This window comes from Bactrocera dorsalis, chromosome 2 (assembly GCF_023373825.1).
Source record: "Bactrocera dorsalis isolate Fly_Bdor chromosome 2, ASM2337382v1, whole genome shotgun sequence".
NCBI lineage: Eukaryota > Metazoa > Arthropoda > Insecta > Diptera > Tephritidae > Bactrocera > Bactrocera dorsalis.
Genome location: NC_064304.1, coordinates 19,005,506 through 19,029,177, shown reverse-complemented (window position 1 = coordinate 19,029,177; position 23,672 = coordinate 19,005,506). Strand labels below are relative to the sequence as shown.

General features: G+C 34.4%; 1 protein-coding gene and 1 long non-coding RNA gene across 2 annotated transcripts in view; both read right to left on the bottom strand.

Annotated features, from left to right (window-relative positions):
• LOC105233783 (kelch-like protein 20) overlaps positions 1–23,672 on the bottom strand; it is a 229,579-nt gene that overhangs the window by 64,874 nt on the left and 141,033 nt on the right. The window lies entirely within an intron of this gene.
• The window catches only part of LOC125776867 (uncharacterized), a 30,295-nt gene continuing 18,414 nt past the window's right edge, over positions 11,792–23,672 (bottom strand). The window contains exon 2 of the long non-coding RNA XR_007422039.1: positions 11,792–11,853. This is a non-coding gene — a long non-coding RNA (uncharacterized LOC125776867). The remainder of the gene's footprint in view (positions 11,854–23,672) is intronic.

The following is a 23,672-nucleotide window of genomic DNA, read 5'->3' as shown; positions in this document are numbered from 1 at the left end:
GTGGTGTTTTATTCGGCATTTATACATGCTAGGATTTGCTGTTGAATTTAACTGTTTGCTGAGCGTTGTTATATTTTTTTCTTCTTTGTAAAGACAATATGGCAGTTAATAACAGAATATTCGGGAAGGTCTTTTATCAAATGGAAAAATGTATTAGTAGTTCTTGCTCAAGTTATGAAGTAGATATTTATCGGTCTGATATTAATATATTTATTATAGATGAAATTAAATTAACAACAAATAACAATAAAATACTTACATATATATTTACATATCATAATTATATAATTATCTGGCCTATTAGCGGTATTATCACCACCACAAAACTTGGCCTGAAACCTAATTACTCCATTAACTGTTAAGCTTGCTAGGCAGTGTGTTGCTAAACAAAATTCAAATTAATTATGCGGTTAGCCAAATAATTAAGCTCGAAAAAGTCTACAAAAAACAGCAATTCACTAGCGCATGGAGCTTTCTTTGTGTAAGCAGATTCCATGTTGTGAATGAAAAATGTATTATTTACATTTAAGTTACATTAGTAAACTGATTGAATTAGTTCAAAGTAATAACATTACAAACAATGCCAATATTATATTTAATTAAATGTGTTGAAATTACAGTTTTTGCATAAAATCCTAAAAAAATTCTTTCAAATTTTAAAATATTATGTTGAGTAAACTCTTAAGCCCAGCAAAATAAATTAATAGATAAAAAAATATGGTAAATGCCTCAAATGAAAATTAATACTAAATGCTGAAAAAACAGCTCCATACTGGACGACGTTTTTCTTTTAAATTTGTTTTTTTATCATAAAAAATTTAAAAATTTTGCGAGACTTTAAGCTTGCTCATAGACTAAATTTCTTTTTTTAAGGTTCTATTCTCTAGTTCTGTTAGCTTTCAACATTTAGTCTTTCAAATTAAATGCCAAAAATTTTCCATTTAACAAAAGCAAAAGGAAACAAAAACTTATACGCCGCATTTAACGACTTCTCATAATAAGCTTGGCGCCTTCATTTTACGGCAATTAGCACATTTTTGCAAATAATTATATTTACTTAATCTCTCTTAAGCCTTTTCGTCTATTTCGCTTTCCTTGTCCGCGAGCTGTTCCATTTTTCCTTACCTTTTTGGCTATATATCTATGCAACTGTGTGTTATGCAAAAGGCTATCTAGCTGATTAGTTCATTGTAGCTACAAAATAGAAGATACCTTTATTTCATTTTTGCTTTCAGACTGCTTGCTTAATAAATACATATGTTCTTATTATTTTTTCACAGGTTTACTGTTTGAATATTCTTGAGAGCTCTATTGTAATTTTCAACTTACGTTGTGATATCTTTCAGAGTGTTCTTAATTTCATATTTATTTTCTTTCCATTTGCAGCTCTTTTGAAAGCATTTTACATTTATCTTTAGTTTTTTCATTTACATGACTTTAATGGAAATGCACGAAATGAAATGTCAATAAAGCAACTGTTGACGCCTACGTTGAGCCCTGCTTAAGCGTCAGCAGCACAACCATAAAATTGCTATTGGCTTCAGCTTCATCATTTTGTCCTTTATATTGCTTAGGTCTGGGCGATTGATGTCATTGCTTCATATGTTCACTGTGAAAATTAGCATTCTTTCATAGTGTTCATATGTGTATGTGCATGTGATGAAAGAGCTGGGATGACGAAAGGCGAACTGTGAAAACATAAGTAACTACAACTGGTATGAAATATGCTCCAAAAAGCAAAGTTAGATGGGTATGCGTTCAAAAGGAATGTTACGGTATGTTTATTATCATTCCAAAGAACATTCTTTGGTAGTTAATTTTTGAAAATTATCTATATCAAATGTTGGCCGTGGCTATGTCCCAGATTATCCCTCCGTTGAGTCCAATGTTCAATGACTCGTATGAGTATTTCGACTGGTAACTGGCGAGTGACACCCGTGATGTTTTGCTCCAAGGCCTGAATCGAAGCACAGTTGTCCGCATAGGCTTTAGACTTTACATATCACCACAAGAAACAGTCTAACGGTGTGATATAACACGATCTTAAACACCTTCATACATAAGGGTATATATACACTAGTCGGCATAATTATTTTGACGAAAAACAAATGGTTTAAGTTTTTATGTGACTTTGCAATGGTTTAATATAACTCAATGATTTTTTTTTCTGTATGACATAGTGCTAATACAAACTTAAAAATAATGCATTCAACACTTTGCCATATGAACTTCAAAAAATATAAGCTAAAGTAATTTTCATGTTGTGGCATAAGTATTTTGACAAGTACCTTTTTATGTGAATAACAAAGTTTAAACTTAAAAAACCTAAAGGCAAAAAAAGGAATTTAGTAAAATATATAATTTCCTTTAGTTTCAATAACTTTTTCCAGGCGTCCCGGTACTGAATCAATTAAATTTTGGATGATCTCAGGAGATATCTGTCCTCAAAGGGAACTGACCTCAGAAATTGTCTCCTCTCTGGTTTTATTCAACGATACTGTTCCTTTACATTTGAATAAGAGACCAGACGTTTTCAATTATATTTAAATCTGGACTTTGAGGTGGCCAGTCCAAAGTGGTAACACCAACATCCTTCAAAAATATTGTAATCATCGTGGTTTTCTGGCATGGGGCGTTATCCTGTGGCAGAATGAAGGATTGACCAATGAGCCTGTCTCCAGAAGTAAAAGCATTCTCTTCTAGAACCAGTAAATATAGGCCTTGGTTCATTGAGCCAGTGACAGGAACGAAGTCACCCAGTGCATTATACGCTACACATCCCCAGAACATCACAGAGCCTCCACCATGGCTTACTTTTTGGCAAACGGGCCGCCTTTTCTGCCTTTGTTCCATTGGTAATCTTACAAAAAATTTATTTTTTGATGAATTATACTCAAAGGAGCTTTCATCTGTCCATAGAACGCTCCTCCAGAACTCCTTTGGATTATGGGCATATTCCTTTGCGAAAGTCAGTCTTTTGAGCTTGTTTGCTTTTGTTATATATGGCACTTCCTTGACTTTATAAGTCTTAAAATCACATTCTTTTAATCGTCGACGGACTGTGCGCTCGCTAATTGGTGTTTTAGCTGTCGAATTAAATTGATCTGCTGCGGATTGGGGCTTTAGAAAAACATTTTTTTTTTAATTCCCGTACAAGGTCTTCACTAAGATCTGTTTTGCGCTTAGCACCTGATCTTCTTAAATTACGCATGTCATTATGCTTTTTAAACTTTTTAAATTGGTAGTGCACAGTTTGACAGGACACTTTAAACTCATTGGCAATGTCTTTGACTGCTATTCCAGCGTTAAACTTTGCTACCATTGAGGATCTGGTAACCAAACTTAGCTCAGCCGTTTTACCCATGTTATTTAATAATTTTTAATCATTTTCAATAACTTTCTATTTTAATAACAACGTTTAATATTGCTCAAACTTAAACACAGAAGTTCTTTAATTCTCGCGTGCTTAAAAGTGTGAAAATATTTCCATAAAGATGCTGTCAAAATACTTGTGCCACGCAAAAAGCCGATGTCTGCATGCATTCTTATCAGCAGAAAGGGAACGCAAAAGGTAAACGAAATAAAATTTGGCATGCACATAGCTGAAAATAGATTATTTGTTTTGCGTCTCATTTTTGCACCGTTATTTGACGATTTTAAGTAACGCTAAGTTCAATAGTCAAAAAGAGTTTCGTCAAAATAATTATGCCGACTAGTGTATGTATAGATAAGTAAAGATTGCAAAAAGTCACCAATCATGAAATCATTGTTAAGAGTTCTTCACCGCACACAAACATTAACCAAATGTAAACGTTTCCGTATAAAAGCGCACAATGGAAACAAGTTTTTTCCATCTGTACTCTTTTCATACATAGATGTGCTATTTGCTCACGCAAACATAAGCATAGGCATATACACATTTCAATTGTTTTTATTCATTTATGGAAATGCACTCTGCTATTTTTGTTCTTTGATATTGTGGTTTGCCGGAACTCTTTGTACTGTGTCAGTAGCAGCTTCTTCTTCATTCGGCACAACAACCGGTCAAACCACCGGTGTCAAAGCCAAAAGGTTTACGTATGCTGCCAATATGTCGTGTCATGGCGTTTACAGGCTTTGATCAGTCTAGTCAGAGAGTCAATCGTACAGTTGGAGCTACAAAGACTTGTTGGTATATTTATACTTTTCACAGGGTATATTAAGTTTGCACGAAGTTTGCAACACTGAAAAGTAAACGTCGGAGTTTTTATGAAATGTGTACTAGTATATAAATTTTAAGTGTGACGAACTTTGTCGCTTATTGTCTCCAATCAAATTACTCACATCGAATGACTACAACATATAGCTGCCATACAAACTGAACAATCGGATTCAAGTATTTGTATGGAAAATTTTTTTATCTACTCTAAGATTCATCATATTTGGCTTCAAATATTATTAAAGGCAATTTTTCTAAAAAAGATTGCAGTTCGAATTACTCTAACATATAGCTATCATACAAATGAATAACATTAATATTCCGGTTATGTCTGAGGTACTCGCGAGCAAACACATATACACGGTTAACAAAAGCGCAAGTGTACGCATGTTTATGTGTACCCAGGTGCTTAACAGATATTGCGTGTGGCGTGACGGAGAGCTCACGTAGTTGCAACATGCAATTGCGATTGCCAGTATTATAGCAACTGCAATTACAGTCACTCACCAGATACGCCAGTTAAGTCGGCTCAGCCGCGCTCAGCTCAGTCTAAGTTCGAGTGCAGCTCATTTGTCGCAACCACGTGCATAATGAAACGTGTAACCTGAGCAAAAGCAAATGGAGAGTACACGAGTACTGTGTTAATACTTATACAACGAGCACTCAAACGCTCTAGATTATTTTTTGTTGTTGCTACAAATGATTTCATTTTAATCTTATTTGTGGCATTATACTACGGCAGTTATATTTAATAGTTTTATAGCCTTCAATGCTGATTACGGATCAACGATTTTATGTTAAGGATTTTCTCTTTTATGGCAAATAAAAATGTATGCATATAATAGCAATAATGTTTTGAAAAATTTTCTCAGACCGAGCTTTACGTGCAAAAAATATCATCAGGACTCGCTAAGTGAACATTTTTTTGTATTTTGATGTTCTAGATAGAGAGATTTACGCTTGGGCTACATTTTTATTGTATAGTGATTTTTTCAGTCCCTACTGCCCCATTTGTGTAACCACGCTTAGTCCGAAAGTGAAATGACTATGAAATCGGCACATCGCCAATCGTGTTTGCTGTTAACCAACCGGCACTGATGGAAAGTGTATTTACATTATGCAGCTCACTGCTTTCAAACCAATAGCATCGCTTAATAAAAGCTATCGGGTTTTGAAGAGCACATTCGTGGCATTGAACTTATGCCTATTGAAGACATAATCTATAAAAGTATAAATTCAACGTAATGTTTAAAAGCATTAAATATTTTTTACAGAAACAAATTCATAAATATTTCTCTGAAGTCAATTCAATTGCCTGAATGAAAATAAATATATACAAATGACTAAATAAAAGAAAGAAAATTTAGCTCATTTGTGCATTTCAAAAACATATCGATGCATCACATACACATATGTATGTACTTATATACAAAACACATTGGCTTGCACTTAATGAGTTGCCAAATTGCCAAAAAGTATAAATCAGTGAACAGTTGAACTGAAATGTGTGTTATTGTATTTCCGAAAAACACTCAGTGTAATCTCTCGATTTGCCTCACAGCTTATAAACCGCCAGCATTTTCATTGAACCAAGTGATGAAGCCTGAAAGCGCTGAAAAATAAGAAAAAAATCATTGCAATTTGGAATTTTGCATCGTTGTGAAATGAAAATTTATTCTGATTAGGGCAAGCATTTGTGAGTGGTTGGGCATGGTTGTGTTGCCCATTTATTTAAACCCAACCAGAAACAAGTAAATGAGTATTTCTGTGTGTATGTGGGAGGACCCTGAGGCTGCAAATTGCGAACTTAATTGCGGAATTTTTTTAGCTAATTTATGGCGATTGTTGTTTTAAAATGAAATTGTTAAAGAGATTTATAGATTTTTTGCCTAACAAAAAAAATCAATGTAGACGCAGACTTTATGTTTGTTATTGTGTTTTCGAGAACATTGTTATAGTTTAAATTTACAGTTTATTCGCATGACATTGACTGCCGTCAACGACTGTTGCTTGGTTCTGACTTCAATAGGCAATATTGGACGTATCTCTGTGTGGGTGACTAAACCAAGGTTGCACATACGCCAAGTAGCCCTGGCAACAGTAACTCTTTTTTATCACATCTAGTGAATTTTACATTTTTTTTGCCAAAAACTCTGTTGTTAAAGGAGAGAAAGCAATAAATTTTTATTTTCAGCTACTAGTGTTACATTTTTTAAGCGTAACTGTAGATATAAGGTATTCAGAACTTTTGGTAGTTTTTTTACCTCTTAACTAACCGAGTGGAATTATGATTCATTAGTTAAAATAGCGTGTGTACTCAATCAAACAACCACGAAACAGACATCACGTGATGTGAAGGTCGTCTAACCTAGGTTAGTTCCATAAACAACTTTTATGCGAGCAGAAAAACAGTAAAGAGCGTACGAGAGAGTTAACGCCTGCGCTCTTTGATACGCATATGATAACTTACTCTTACTCTTATATACCAATGTTAAAGAACTCTTTAGATAAACTTAACGCAATTCTAAAGTAGCCTTATAAATAACTTGCACTGAGAGGACGGCAAATTTATGAAAATTTGGTAAGACAGTTGAACTAGCATAAGCTCTGAATTATAAATACAAAACTACATTATGGCATATTGTACTAATATGTTAACAGATATGTGTCCATGTAAGAGCATATGCATATGAGAATGATGACGTGGGTAGATCTAACGTGAGCAAACTATTAGACTACCAAAAAAGTAATAGAAAATACCTGTCTGTCTGGCTGCCATTTAGGTTACTTATAGGACTTGCAGCCGTTGGATATTTTAAAATAATCCTCATTATGAGCACACTTATCCTTCAACAGGAGCCTATTTATACACACATGTCTAATTATATATACTTATGTAGGTAAAAAGTAGTTGTTCGGATATCTGATAAACCTGAGTTTATATGAGAATTTCACCTAAAATTTTAATAAGGGCTTCATAATATTTTTAGAGGGCACCTCCTCAGAATACTTTCAAGTAAATAATAGATTTTTCTTCCCTCATGTCATGTAAAAGTGTTTCATGAAATTTGAAATCGAACATATAAATGTTTTTTATTCAAAGTAAGCTGTCAGTGACCCTTCAACCACAACATAAACTGTTTTTTTTTTATAAAATTTCATTTTGATCACCACTGCAAATAATCTCAAGTAGTATGAACGAACACAACTCAGCTCGTTTGTTAGTCAATCACTGTAAGTTGCTCATATGTGTGCCATAAAATCTCAATCGATAACAATAAAATATTAAATAGAGGGAAAGTAATGAAAAGTGCTCGTAAAACCTTGTTTTATCTGAAGTAAAAATGGCAAGCGACATAAACTAATTGAATTCAATTGCAGAGTAACAGCAGTAATGCTTCATCACAATTGTAACACATTTACTATTTATGTACAAAATACATACAGACATTCTCCAATTTTCCTTTCGTTTTATGTTTGATTTTAGTTCCATGCGGAATCTATGTTTTGTTGCTCTGTTAGCTTGTGCAGTTGCAGATACATGGCTTTGAACTTATGGGACACATTTTTATCCTTCGAATTCAATACACCTTCACATAGAACCACACTTAAAAATTCGTGTTCAATGATAGGAAAATATACACATATTGAAGATGACAACACTTGCTGTATTTATATTTAAGCATTAAATTCATGTTATTGCTAATGTCATAGGTTGCTTGTAAACTTTAAACGCACAACAAAGCACCCACATAAAACCCCATAACCTAAATTAATTCCAACATAAAATAACCAAACTCTCACACCAAAGGCTCTGCCTGATAAATTTTTAATAGTTCAGATGATAACAGCTAGAGCCATAATAACGAAAATTAGCCCACGTATTATGTATGGCCTTAAAGTAAGGCGCACACATATACATTTTCATCTACCTACACAGTGGGGCTCAACTGACCTCATTTTCGTATTTAATTTAATTATTATTTGCGCCATGTGCAAATTCATGCACCGTGTCAATTTCATTTTCTCTCAAACTTATTTTAATAAGCACCACCCTTAGTAAAAGGAAATCCATGGAGACTTCTATGATTATATGTTTTTGTGTGTGTGGTGTTTGCGGTTCATAATTAGAGAGCTGTTAGTAAAATTATTATGCGTAAAGGTTGAATTAGTGGTCATCAATTAGTATAATGAACTTTTATAAATGGAGGGCAAATAAAAACATAACATTTAACTATGTTTTTCCTAGCGATTAATGGACATTTCATAAAAAGTGTTACAAGCACCAACGTCAATATTCCTATAGTATGTAGCACAGTAAACACAAAGTCCTGTATATCCTGATATTTATTTTATTGCGAGGAACAAAAATTTAAAATAAATTAATCTTGTTCAAATATCTTTTGCCTTTTCGTCCCTTTCTTCTTATGTTTTTCGTTCTTTTTGTGCATATTTCCTTAAGAGTTAACATTTAACCTAACAATAGTTTCAAAATCTGTTTAACATTCATTATCTGTAGTGTAAACTTCTAACACGAACGACTTTAAGATTTCTTAATACTTAAGTTTGAGCGAAAGCTTCAAAGTGCTCACATTCTAAGAGCTTTCACTGGCTACCACACAAAAGTGTGCTCTCTAAAGGCATCAGTGCTTTCACCTTGACACACATGCAAATTTCTAACTACTTTCACATTATTTTCTTTTTCGATATAAAACTAAGGCCTTCAATGCGCTTATACGTAGGAAAGTTTTTTTGGGAAAAGTAATTAGCAAGCACTTACAGTTTTCAAGCAATCGCCTACAAACACACGAAAGTGCATTGCACATTTAAGACATTTTTCGGTAAATGGAGCTATACTGATATGAGCATTATGCACTTCCTGGCATATCGCTTCCATGCTGTACTAAGTATATGTGCTTTTCCGATAACAAAGTATTTACATTTTATATGGAAATGTTGTATGTAATTTGTTTTCTTATTTCATTTGCCACAAAATGCACTGGAGTGATGCTTTGTATGTTCTCATGGTCATCCGTGTAATATTTGATTATTTAAGTTAAGCCATTTAGCTTATTTAAGGCAGTTTTACAAAGAGGGCTTGGATTTAAAATCATGTATATTTTGATGATGCTTTTCTGCGTTTTTATACTTTAAATTCGTCTTATTTTATGCCTCCAAAACGTCAAGTGTACATTTAATCAGTCCGATGTACGAATATTTTTCCAAAAGTAAATATCAATCACTACAGAAAACTTTACCTCCTTGTCCACTTCACCCATAATAAAGCATAAGCAAAGAAACTCAACCATTTAGTAAACTTATAAGCCTCTTAATTAGCGATTTTTGTTGAAAACTACAACTAAGCTATCTATCTATATAAACATACATGCAATGCTTGTTGTGCTTTTCCCAGCACTCTTCTAGTCACAATTTCATAAACAACTCTCGAACAACAACAACCTGCAAACACAACAACAAAACCGGCAGAAACTATACTTCTTTTTGACCCAATTAATATCATCTTTGAACGCCGCGTATGGAAAAACTTGATATGTTTTATTACTTCCCAGAAAGGAACAATTGATATTTTACCCTCTAATTGCCTTCATCAAATCTGAACTACTTTCTACCACCTTAACTAATTAACTATATCCATATAAACTGAAATAACATTTAAGCATACGCTAAGATTTAAACCATCTCGGCTGACGTTTAAGTGCTTTGCCCCCTACTACCACAATCAGTTATTATTTTGTTACTTATACATATAAGCATAAGAAGGACATCATGTCAGCTGGCGTATAATTTGTATACACAAAAACAAATTTTCCGCATCTCAAGCTGAGAATAATTATTTATACATATCTGTTGACGCCGCCCCCGCCAAATTTCACTGCTCGCTTGTGGCTGGAGAGCGATCGCTTCTTCGAAGTTTTAATTCGAACACAACCAAATATTGATTGGTAAAAAGGTGCGCTCTTCCTTTTTTTGCGACATCTCGTCCGATCCACAAGTGGTAAGTGTGATTTATAATAGAATTATATGTATTATAAGAAACATTTTGTTCTTTATTGATCTCCTGTGTGGAATTTGCACCGTCCATTTCCCCATGACCAAGCACAACCACGGAACGAGCCACACCGTGCTCCACCACACGAATTATCAATATCTAAATATAATTAATTATTCAATTTGATACCACTTTTTTATCACCAACAAAAAAAGTAATATAATTATATATATGTGTATATATTTTTGCTTCCAACAAATTAGCTTTGATTGTGAACTCAAGTTTGCTTTCATTTTTAATTAGCTCATGGCTTCTATACACCCTGTCCAACCGTCGGTTTTCTTGAGTGAAATATGAGACCTTATGAGCAACAATATGTGTCTAATTAAATAATTAAATTGAGAGCGGCACTTACCTTAATTACAATGTATACAGGCGCATGCGGTGATGGTGAAAAGTATAAGTCTAGTGAACTTTGAATAAAATATAAAGTTAACTTTAACTATTTTTTTGATTAAAAATTAGGATTCTTCCGATATTAGGTCTATATAAAGAGGAAAAATAAATATTTGAAATAAACAGAAAATACGGTGTGTTTGTGTAAGAAATTACGTAAGTTTTCTCCAAATTTTGTGAGAAAAAGAAATTTGTTGTACAAAAAAAAGCTTTTAGATTTCTAAATATTTTTTGAGGTTATACGAAAAAAAGTGTAAACAAAAGTTATAGACATTTTCGGTAAATAAAAAATTTCACTTTATTGTATAGGACTTGTAGTGAAGATGAGCTAATTAAAGCCAATATCACAGTCCTGAAATCGAGAAATCTTATTAGACTACATACTTCCTGTACATACATATATACAAGGTGTGATGACTTTTTTTTCTTATGCAAAAAAACTTACCGTATATTTAGGCCACGTATATGCACGTAAGCCATTAAAATATGCAGAAGAAACAACATAATGAAAAATAGTCTATAATAACAGCTTTTATAAAGCTCTTTTTATTTTAATATTGTATTCAAAGTACTATTTTATTTTTTTTATTTCTTACAGTGTATAAGTAGAACAAGCCTATTAGACATCGTGGCTATTTACTTTGTAAGTAAGAGTTGCATTTATTCATACATTTATATGTGTAAATGTTCATGTATATTATTGTATTTTTCGGTGAATATAAGCGAGTTTTTATTAGTAATTTGTTTCGTTTGTAGATTACATCAAATAAAAAAATTAAAGTTGCTTCACAATTTTTTTTTTTTTTTAAGAAATTTTATCATTCTTATTGTAAAGCCCTGTATAAAGCAAGTTGTGATACTTCTGTTATATTCTTATGGCATATTATTTAGCTTAAATTATAAAGTGCTGAGAAAACTCATTTTGTAATTAAAACAAAAACTCTTTATTAGAAGTTATAGGATTAGAAAAATGAGTAGTTGTATTTTTAGTAGTAAACTGGCTTGAATGATTGTAATATAATAAATATTTAAAAAAGAAATGATATTGAAAAAAAGTAGAATCTAGGTATGCTTAATTCTATTTTTTAAATATTTGCTCTTCATTTGTCTCTGAATACACAGTCAAGTATTGAGCTATTCCTCACTGAACCCAACAGGAAGATATCTTTTACTCAGCCATTGTAGCAACCTGAAAAAAAAAACAAAAATTATTAAAATAGAATAATGTAATAATGGATATATAAAGTGTAAGGTCAATGTGGACAATCCCGCTTGGGCACCAAAACATCACATGTGTCATTCGCCAATTACCGTCGATGGAAAATTGGAAACATGCACCATATGAGTCTTTTTGAAAATTGATATGAAAATATTTTAAAAAGCCATTAGGGAACGTACGATGCCGACGATAGCGAATAAAGGCAGACGACTGTATCGAGTGACAGTTTTATTGCCGTTTACAATCAGACCTTCGTTACTATGGAGGCAATTATTACTTGCTTTTCTCCTAGTTTACCATCATTTTACATTTTTTGTTCGACGAATACACAGCTCTAGTATTGTTACGGCACTACAGTGCGTATACGTATCTTTAAAATATTTTTTATTGAGGATATCATTTTTAACGATTAATAATGTATTACAAAAGCTAAACCAGAAGCTTACGCCAAGCACTCCTAGAGTGAAGAAAACTACTAAATCTAAAGAATAATAGTTAAACCAAAAAAAAATCAGAAAAAGGTATCATGGTGAAGGTTACCAGTTTTTTTAATTCAAAAATTTTGGATTTGATTTTTAATTATTTATCAAAAATGTTTGGGATAAGAAATTGAAAATTTGTTTAATTTAATGTGTGGGTTGTGCTCTGGCATTTAAAATGCAATCCTGTCATAGCATTCTGATTCGAAAAGTTGAAGCCGCAACTAGAATATATCTTGTGTATATTTAAATGAATATATACTGTACTTAGTATAAAAGATAATATGCATATGTTGAGTGAAATTTAAATAGAATTTTGTGCAATATCGATTTCAATTACTTTTACTTGCATTTGACCTTCTGCTATATTTATTTCAAATTGATTTGTTATTTGAACTCCACTGCATATAGTTTCAAATATAGAACAATACATGCACACAAAGGCATTGCATGCAATTTTGCAAAAACAATTTGAGATTCCATCGCTAATTGCATATTCAAATGAAAGTGAAAGGCATCCTAAATAATTGAGCAGTTTTAATTGAATTTCAACAAAGTCTGCGTGCAAAGCATAGCTGGATACTCGAATAAATATAATATCAGTATGTATGTGAATATTTTCTTTGTTTGCACAAATGTCTAATAATAAGTCAAAAACAATATAGTATACATATGTAAATACATACATAGATAGGTACATACATATCCATGCATTTGGCATTGAGGCATTTTTAATTTCAATTAAACTGCAACAATGAACGCCAGGAGGTAAAGCTGCAGTTCGTGCGCAAATAAACAGAGCTAAGCATGCTTCATAATAGCTTAAAATGGGATATACGAGTGCATTTCATTATTTTTATACAATTTGCTAGCAGCTTTTTGTTTATATTTAATTTTGCATATTTACCATGTTGCCATAACATGCTGAGCTAGAATTTCATTCATTTTTTTTTTAATTTTAAAATTTTTTAATTTCATGAGTAGTATTTATACCCTGTACACTGTAGGATAACATTTGTATTAAAGTGTTGCTTGATATTTCTTCTCTTAGTAACTTTTTGTCTGCCTAAGATTGCAGTTGCTATGAATGCGATGGCATACAAAGTTTATGTGGTCCACCATTGTACTCTACCGTTTTCCTAAAATAATATTAAGTGTATTTAATCCTCCACCAATATGGTATGACCAGAACCTTTTACCGCGGATGTCCCCATACCATAGAGGAAAAGTATTCGCTTAAAAGGTTTTAAAACATAATCAACCTTCCAAGGGATAAACTCAGGTTACTTGTCGCTTTCTATACTAACCATTATAAGCTCAAAAAGCACTGATACGAGTATAACATTGGCTTAGCATCTTGTGCAAACTGCCGGTTTTGCTAAATGGAACCTGAAACTTCAGAACATCTGCTAATTGCTCCATAGTAGTACTCAGACTCAGGATAAAGCATTCATTGGATCCATGTTTCCAAATAGGGATCACATTGCCTCATTAGCACCCAGCAGCATATTGGAATTTATCAAAACGCTTCGGCTAAGTAAGTCGATGTGGCTTAGGAGAGAACTCAATAGACCTTAGGTCGCGGTGCAAACCTCATTTATTTATCTACTTATATAGATGCCATACAAACTGAACCATCAAAATCTTGTCGTTGTTTGGAAAACAAGTTTATTTGACAAGAAATCTTCATGAAATTGAGCTGGAATTATTATTTAAGATAATATTATGATACTTTAAGAAATTGTTCCGATCAGTTCACTATAGCACATAGCTGCTCCTATACAAACTAAACGAAGAAAATCAATTTCTTGTATGAACAACTTATTTTTTTGTTAGGGTATCTTAAAAACCTTTAATAAAGCTTATTGCCCATAGTACTGGTACATTTTACGAAGATATTTTTTATATCCGACTACTATAGCATACAGCTGCCATACAAACTGAACGCTCACAATCAAATGCTTGTATGAAAAAAATTTTTATTTGACAAAAAATCTTAATGAAATTTAGCATGAAGCATAATTTGGGATAATGGTATAATAACTGAAGAAATTCTAAAGATTGAAGCAATATATCATTAGCTGCCATAGAAACTGACCGATCCCAATAAAGTTCTTGTTTGACAATTTCTCTTTTTTGTCAATCGCTTTCTAGCCGCAGCGTAACTGAAGTTAACATCTTTTCTTGATTTCACATGACTCAGCATTTCAACAGCTAGAAAAATTACCTTAACATTATATAATTAAACTTAGCGTTACCCTGTTGTATGGGTGCAAATAAGCTCTACAAACTCACGAATAAAATTAAATTAGACATATATTCAATCAATTAATCACCCAACAAAAAAGTTCATTCAACGCTGAGCGCCAATGAGTTTGCGGTTGCTAGTATTTTAGTTTCAAATGGCCAGAAAATGGAGCGTTTTCCACTCGCATCTTCAAGTGCACTCAGCCGACAGACAGCATTTACACGGTCAACCAACAAATTGACCGAAATATATTCGTGGAAGTGGCAGCAAAGTGATTGCGCCAGAGCAAATAATCGCTATACATATATACAGAGCTATATGCTGATTGAGGAAAACTTACATATACATTCTATATATACAGAATTGCGATTGTGAGGATCCCAGTAAGAAATGTTAAAGATACATAATTTGAAAATATATATGTTATTGCTTAAATTAACGATTTACTAACTATTCTACCTGAATTCGAAGCAAGTAGATGTGTCAGGAATTTATGGACTCAATTCTATTTCTATCTATATTCTATGTTCTATTAATTTTCTAAAAAACTCTTAGTATAACCTTTATAAGTTCTCTAAATGAGCTGAATAACTTTACTACTGATGGCACGAAGAATTTCCATTAGGCCACTCCATCAAACGCGTACACATATATACCCTACCGCTTTTGTATCAAAATCCTACAACAACAACAGCATACGCGAGTGTCCTTATGGCTGATGGCAAATATTGTGCCCTAGCATTTTGGCCAATTTGAGACGACAAATAAAGTCAGAATGCGACCAACATAAATCTGCCAATGTGCAAATAATAACAACACGAGGCTGTTTAGCGCACAAAAGTAGCAACGACTATTGTAATTGCATTGATGGCGGAGATGGTGGCCGGTCAAGAGCAACAAACAATGGTTAAACACAAAGGATAATGCCGACGTCGCATCAGTCGTGCGTGCACTCGATTGTAGAGATGCCATTGAGGCAGGCATAAGTACACGTGTACTCACAAGTATTTATGTAGTGTGCGTGTGAGTTCGGTGCTCGTAAATACCCGCCAAATAGAGAGTGCTTGTAAGTGGCTGCCACTGCGCCATTTTCTGCTAAGCACCCGTCGAACAATGGCAGCTGGAATGCCTAAAGTGCGTGTACGTTGTATATGTGTATGTGTGTGTGTGACAGTTATTGTTATTGCTCCACTTTCTTCGACCGGGCACTTGGAGCTCACTAATATGCCAACAAGAAAATGGCCTAAGGCTAAGCGTGTCATTACTATGGACACGGTAGGGTCTACAGCGACGCAATCACAGCGCTTTATGGCATCCTTATTTGCCGGTTGCTGGTCTTCATTACATTTTGGTGCTGCCCTTCATTTCGCTTGGATATAATGGCGCTTAAATTTTTGCACGCAGCCATTGGCAGTGCAAGTGGCTCAGTCCCTAGCAGTGCTACACTTACACATGCGCGCATACAAATATTTACATATACTCACGCACCTGCTTATGCAAGTTTGCTTAGAGAGTTTTGCAAGCAGCAGGGATTTATGGCTTGTTTATATGTATTGAACATTGCTGGTGTTTGTGGGGATTATAGCACACGGATGAGCTACCTTGGCACGCCGTTCCGCGCCGTTAGCTTTTGCGCTCTTTGAGCTCAAATTTCGAAAACCCGAAAATTGCTTCTAAATGACATAAAATTTGTTTGTAATTTGGTGGTGAAAATGTTAAACGATGGGTTAATTAAAACTCTGTAAAACACTTAATAACAGGATGAGATAGGCTGCATTTATGTTTCTATGTTTGTGAGGAAATTGATACATATAATATGGTTTAGAGTTAAATAAGCTGATGGGCTTCAAAATACTTTCTAACGGCAATATTCAAATTCAATATTCAAATTCAGCTTTTGGGTAGGTAATGCTTTGGATTGTTGTGTACTAAATTTCTTTTAGTTGGTTTCATGAGTTGTGTGAGAAGTAAAATTTAGTTGAAATATAAAAATTAAGTTTAAAAAATATAAAATCATTCCTAGATATATTTATTACTATAACTATATATAGGATTTATAAGTTAACCCGAAAACGTAACCAGCCAACAGCTTGCATCCATCGGAAAACGTTTGCCTTGCTGTTTTTATCCAGATCCGGCTCAAAACAAAAAATCTAAATAAATTAAACTATTCTTTCTTAAGGTTGGATTACATCCGTTACTTCCAGGTGAGAATTCTTTCTAGCCGTGAATGAAGAAGAGGTTTAGTGAGGCAGGATACTATCTTAATTTATACCATTGAGTCCAAAATGAACTGCGGAATACAGACAGGACTTTACTCCGAAAATTTTGATATCTCTCTCTATCAGTCTACTCAACTTAGATAAACCTGTGGAGCTCTATTACATAACTACGGGAAGATTCGGAAAGCTATTATATGCACAGATAGTCAGGCGGAATTGCTATCCTCGTTATCACCAGCGCAGCGCAGTCAACAGATGTAGGAGAGCTGGCAGATCGACTTCATTCGTTTATAATTTGGGTCATCGGTTACAGGAACATTTTCGGCAACAAATAAGCAGATTAGTTACCCAAGTCAAGAGACTCTCCAAATAACTTCTAGGCAGAGATATCACTTTGCTCACTAAGAGTGATCATGGGGAAAAGAACATTTGAGCAAATGGCTCAGAATCTATGAAAATCTATAACCAAATTCAAGATAGCGAAGCAGATATAGTCCAAATATGACAAAACAAGGTCTAAAAACTTATTAAATACGTCCAGAAATATATTTACAGACATACAGCTGCTAAAACAGCGAACAGGCATCAAAAATGGTAATATCCAATAACAAGAATTGCAGCAGTTGTAAACTCGAAGAGCATAACACAATATGTCTACGGTTTCTTTGTGAGCGCCCAGCTCCATTAAAGTTTCTACATAAAACACAAAAAACCTTCAAGAAATTGTTATGATATTAAACTCTAAAATACCTCTAGAATATTGTCCTAAATTTTCAACTTGATCGGAGTAATACTAGTTTCAGAGATACAGCCTTAAGAATTTGTGAGCTGGAGGCTGGCTAGGCTAAGTGCGCCATCTTTAAATGCGTTTTCTCAAAACTGTGTTTTGATCATAAATAAACTCAATATTAAACACGTTTTCGTGTACAAATTGAAAATTATTTATGACCAGTAATTCCGGCATACTAATGCGTCCGTGTTCAATCAACGTAACGACTGAGATGTATATTGACCTCATTGAGAAACCATCCCCCAAAAAGCGAAATATCACATACCATTTGCACTACGCAAAGTCTTGGCTAACAACAAATTGGTCACTTGGACACGGCAAGCACTGCAGGCAGCTGGTGACGATTTTTATGTTTTTCTCAACTTTATTTTATTCTTTTCACTTTACGACGTGTTATAAATCCTGTTGATTTGCCAAATTGCTTTCCAGAATACACGCAGCCATACAACCGTGCACACTTCGCGAAGACACACACATTCGCAAGAGTCCATTTTTGCGTTACTCGAGTCAGGCTTGCGACAAGTTCGTGCATTTTGCATGAAAAGTGATATACTTTGATCATATTGTTTATGACTTTGTTGACATGGAAATTCTGTCAAACGTCAGTCGTAAAGTAATTGTGTATTTTATGGCACACACGCCAGTGACATGTGTCTTCATAAATATACTTGTATATGTATATCGTTTAATGTATATAAAGGGTGATTTTTTAAGAACTTGATAACTTTTTAAAAAAAAAAAACGCATAAAATTTGCAAAATCTCATCGGTTCTTTATTTGAAACGTTAGATTGGTTCATGACATTTACTTTTTGAAGATAATTTCATTTAAATGTTGACCGCGGCTGCGTCTTAGGTGGTCCATTCGGAAAGTCCAATTTTGGGCAACTTTTTCGAGCATTTCGGCCGGAATAGCCCGAATTTCTTCGGGAATGTTGTCTTCCAAAGCTGGAATAGTTGCTGGCTTATTTCTGTAGACTTTAGACTTGACGTAGCCCCACAAAAAATAGTCTAAAGGCGTTAAATCGCATGATCTTGGTGGCCAACTTACGGGTCCATTTCTTGAGATGAATTGTTGTCCGAAGTTTTCCCTCAAAATGGCCATAGAATCGCGAGCTGTGTGGCATGTAGCGCCATCTTGTTGAAACCACATGTCAACCAAGTTCAGTTCTTCCATTTTTGGCAACAAAAAGTTTGTTAGCATCGAACGATAGCGATCGCCATTCACCGTAACGTTGCGTCCAACAGCATCTTTGAAAAAATACGGTCCAATGATTCCACCAGCGTACAAACCACACCAAACAGTGCATTTTTCGGGATGCATGGGCAGTTCTTGAACGGCTTCTGGTTGCTCTTCACCCCAAATGCGGCAATTTTGCTTATTTACGTAGCCATTCAACCAGAAATGAGCCTCATCGCTGAACAAAATTTGTCGATAAAACACATTTCGAACCGAACACTGATTTTGGTAATAAAATTCAATGATTTGCAAGCGTTGCTCGTTAGTAAGTCTATTCATGATGAAATGTCAAAGCATACTGAGCATCTTTCTCTTTGACACCATGTCTGAAATCCCACGTGATCTGTCAAATACTAATGCATGAAAATCCTAACCTCAAAAAAATCACCCGTTATATGCTTCGTGACAGATGTGTCCTTTTGCCACTTTTGATTTGACAGCAATTCAACTTGACTTCTCACTTCATATTCTCAATGCTTAGAGATTGACAGATTGTTAAAGTGATGTGGGCAAATTGTGTCAAAGCAATCATTGTTAAATCTTTATGTGCTTCATAATGGTTTGGTGCAGTTTTATGTATGTCTGTTGTGTGTTAAAAGATTTCAGCAATATTCTTGCAGGTTACGAAATCTCAGCTTTGCGCTTTCATCCTTCTAAATAAGTTGTTATTGTTTTCATGTCAAGTTAAATTTGTTTTGAAATAAAATCTCTTCTGCTGGAATTTATATAAATAGAAGAAACAAAAGTCGGTTTGAGCAGCTTGTTTATAAGTATATGGTATTACATTTTAATATAAAACGAAATATTTGGTGCTGGAATTTTAAATTTAGTTAGAGTGTTTGCTAAAAAGAAAGCAACTTACGTTCTATAACGTAAGTAAGTAAGTAAAACTTGAAATTTTTATTTTAAGAATATTTTTGATTTACATTTTTTCGAAAACAAGAAAACAATTTAACTTCGATTGAGCCGAAGCTATAGTGCAGAGCTTTCACCGCTGCCTACAATAATAACTCTTGCCGTATTGTTTGACGATTTCTAAGATATCTCAAAACCTGAGTAACTTTTTTTCGTATACACAGACAGGCATTTTAGCTTCACTTTTAAAATAATAATACAAATTTCAAATTCAATTATTTTTCAATTTGAGCCAGCCGTTAGGAGAAACATTTAGATCTCAACAAAGCTCCTCACATAACCACTTCATCACACCAAATCTCACACCATCGAATTACACTTTGACCAAGCCAAGCATGCCACTGAACGAGCATGAAAATAAGGCAACAAAAAGTTCGCAAGTTTCACTTGAGAGTCATTGCTCAAATTCAAGCGCACTAAATAGCCACCAACACTTCAAATTTTTTGTCGTTTTCTTTCTCTTTTGGTGACTATAAATAAAATCATCAAAAACTTCCAACTAAATAACGAAGCCGACGAAGAAACGAAGCAGGTTAACAACAGCAGCTGCAGCAGCGCTGGCAACTGTTTAAATGAGTTAAGCCTCGGCCCACTCTACCCGAGAAAAACTGGCGCACCCTAACTTTACACAACACCAACTCACCACAGTTGCGGACACATTGGATTTTACCACAGCAGATGTCAAAAGGATTGGATCATCGCTATTATTTTTGAAGACATTCGCAATACACGCATTCGCTGACACACTGCGTCCCGTCGTCATCACCCGGTCCGCTTCGCTACCACCATTCATTCGACATTAGCAATTCGCACGTCAACATTCGCTATAGACAGATTCGCTAAAACACTGCGCCGGGTCGACATCTACGCTGCTCTATCGCGATTATACATTCGACTACGATCCTGCGGAAAATAGATCGCCAGTGCCGGCAAGCCGTATTAGGATTCTCGCCGCCCCGCTCGTCGTCATATATTTTTATTAACATTTGTAATATTAAAAATTGTAATTTTCTTCATAAAAATGTCGAAATAAAACAAAAATTTAGTTTATCCTACATAAAATGTGTACCCTTTTAAATAGCAACAATTTTTAGCGAAATAAAATGCAGGGCGACAACAACAATTGTGAACCGAAAACAAAACAGTGCTTGAAAAAGTGTGCTACCAGAGCTGCTCCTTAACTAAAAGCCGGTGTGCTGGTTGGTTAGCTGACGCTTTATTTTTATTTTTTTTTTTTATTTTATTAAAGCTTACATAATAAACAAATTATCATATAAACTATAGTACGCAGCACTAGCATCATAGGCTTTCGGCTGACGCTTTTATTATTTCACATTTCACGCAAACACACACGCATTCATACATGCACGGTTATGTGGGTGTATGTATAATGCTTATTTGAAATGTGTTGAGTGGTGGTGTGTGTTTGTTGTTGTGTTGTGCGAACAACAAAACAAGAGACTTGCCGCACTCAACTCGCACTTGAGCTGGTTACAAGGCAGTTCTGACATAACCTCAACAACAACAAACACAATAAACACGACACCGAAAACCTAATGACAGAATGAGTGTAAGTGAGGAGAGTGTACATGGTGTAAAGGCATTACAATAGCAATACAAACAACAACTGATTTTGTAGGTGGCCATATGCCTTAATGCATGTAAGCGTGTATGCGTGTGTGAGTGTACGTGGAATTTGCAGTAAAAAATGTAGGTACTTAAATTTGTTGTTATAAGCAGTATGAGTAGTGGAAATGCTGCTGAGTCTTTTGGTAAGCAGCGGATGTGTCTGGTGAAATAGAAGTGAGTAAACCTAAAAGATGAATGAGGACTCGTCGCACTCTGCGGAAGGCACATGCCGCAAGTTAAAGAGCGGATCTAACAACATAAATAAAGAAAAAACGTAAAAGCAGCACAGGTCAAGGGTTAAATAATAGTGAAATGTATAAAATATAAACCTTGAATGTGATTAATGCCCACTCAAAGATATTTATGGAATATACTCTGGATAAGATAGACGATAAGATTAAGGAAGAAAAAAAAAGTTATTTTTGGTAGTTAAAAAAAATATATATCATACAAACAAGCACAAAAAAAAAAACAATAAAAAATATTTTTCAAACTACAGGCGATTCTGGACTGGGCTGAAAAAGATCGTGTTCTGGTGCAGTGATTTCAGCTTTCTCCGTGGATGAAACATACAAAAATTTTATCCACGAAAGAAAGAGGTTTTAATGGTTTTAAGGTAAAAAATACTGTTTTTCCAATTTATTACTTAAATATGGATTAAGTAATTTTATTTGAACCTTTTGTACATTATTGAAAATAATTTTGACAATCTAGGGTATTTTGTAAGCAGAAATTTAGAAGCATAAGCCGGTAACAGAGCTTCTCCCACAACGTCTTGAGATAATAATACTTTGCGATGTTTACCATAAGTCGGTTGCAATTTATACGAAAATAAAAAACCAAGTAAAATTAGTCAAATTATAATCAAATCTTTCCCCATCGTTCTTTGCCAATTTAATGTGAAAACTGCTATTTTCCACTAAAAAATTCCGTCATTTTGTGGAATTACCCGATCTAGCTTGCATAAGTTTAAGGTGCGTAATGTAGTTTATTGAAATTATTTATTATATCACTAATATCTCTTAAAAAATAGTCAAATAATGTCGTGATCTATTAGTGGATCTAACATTATCGCAATAAGCCTGCAATAGGTTCCTGGACATTGTGAAACCGATGAATTAGCCAGAATAGGCTCCACCCTACAATAGAATATGAGCGAAATAGAATGAGGCGATTATAGCCCCGATGGTTCTATAATGGGGCTCCTAAATGCCTAGATCCGTCATCAAGCATCTACCCTACCTAGCCGCATCATATAGCACTTTAATTCACAGCACTGTATTTATTTGAAGAACACAACTTTTCAGGTCACACCTGGCGTATACGTAATATTTGCTACAAGTGACAAATTAAAATGTATGTGTAGATATACATATACACATAACTGAAATTTGACCTAGTAACTGAGTCAAAGCGTAATTTAGTTTTAAAGAATATTACAGTTTATCATTTTTAACTAACCAGAATTTATGACACATTTATACACATACATACATAGTAGTACATAGAATCACAAATATCTCTTTCTTGTTTCTATATATTTATTTCCAATACATACATAGACCTCGTCACCTATTAGCACACTTTTGGTAGCTTGCCTTCAAATATATGCTTTTGGCCTTATCGCATAAATCTTCAAACGTTAACCCTTTTCTCGGTTGAGCCGTAAGTTATGACGTGCACTGTGTGTGTTTGTGCGAAGGCTGCTGTGTGTGACGCTTCACTGCGTGTGCTTGCGATGCCTTTGAAGTCATGCTGTGGTGTTTGTTGGTACTTTTGGTTTACTTGGTGACTTCAAAATTGCGCCATACAGCGACAAAATAATATTCAGCAAGACGAGGAAGAAAAGGTGGAAGAAGAAAAAAGGCTAAAAAGCTAAGCTCAAAATGAGCTGCCTAGCAATGCATCACGTGGGGCTTGTTTACATGTAACAAAACACCAGTAGCTTGCCTTTATTTACACGCGTGTGCTTGTATGCCTGCTTGTAGATGTGCTAGTGTGTTCTTGCCCTATTTGCATTTGATTGAAATTTGCACGTAATTGAGGTGTGGTTTATAACGGCATAAATGTTGGGAGCTGCGGCTGAGACGCCAACGCTTTGACCTTGGTAAACGCACAAAAGTGGTTTTTCAATATGTTTTTTAAGGCAAATGTGTGCCCAAAGAGTTGCATATACATATGTAAAGACACACATATGTTGGGATGCCTTTATGTATGTGTGCCTGCATGAATAAAATTGAACTTTGACATATAAACCTTTCTTAACT